The sequence below is a fragment of the Charadrius vociferus genome, unplaced genomic scaffold (genome assembly GCF_000708025.1).
Source record: "Charadrius vociferus isolate BGI_N301 unplaced genomic scaffold, ASM70802v2 scaffold325, whole genome shotgun sequence".
In the NCBI taxonomy this organism is placed as follows: Eukaryota; Metazoa; Chordata; class Aves; order Charadriiformes; family Charadriidae; genus Charadrius; species Charadrius vociferus.
In genome coordinates, this window is record NW_009648526.1 from 5,656,037 (window position 1) to 5,656,677 (window position 641).

Here is a 641-nt window from a genome sequence, read left to right on the forward strand (position 1 = left end):
ACAGAAAATGTTTAGATGTTTAAGAGGGATTCTAAAGTGTTTGCCCCTCACACAGAGGCAGAGAAAAGTTTTAGTATCACTTATTGGGGGGGGGGGGGGGTAAACCAAGCAAATGGTTTTGCTTCTGCTGAGAAACTGAATCATTAAACAGGGGCTTTAAGGGAGGAAGATAAGGTTTCAGCCACAAGTAGTGAACGCTGGGAAGAAAAAAACAACACAGAAAAGGGATGGCGAAGGCTAAATACACATCAATTGCTCACACAGTTGTCAAATAAAAGGTCTGAAGGAGACGCGTCTTCAAGTAAAACTTCAGTTTTATTTATGTTTTATTAGAAACATGGCACAGCGAGGCAGAGTCTGCCACAAGCACTTACAACCTCGTTTATCCGTGTACGGTTAGTTTCTCTGGCTATAGGCTGTTAGGGGCCCTCGGCAGAGCCCGGCCGAGTGCAGCCACCGAGGGGAGCGCGCAGCACCAAAAGCCTACTACATCACTGGTCCGGCGGGTACAAAGGCAAGCCAAGGTTAGCGAGGCAAGTCATTTTTTTCTAGGATTACAGTAAAATGAAGAGCAAAAAAGGCATGTCTCTGGATTTGGGGTTCTTCCAACACAGTTTTCAGTCTTCTCCACCACACAGGTT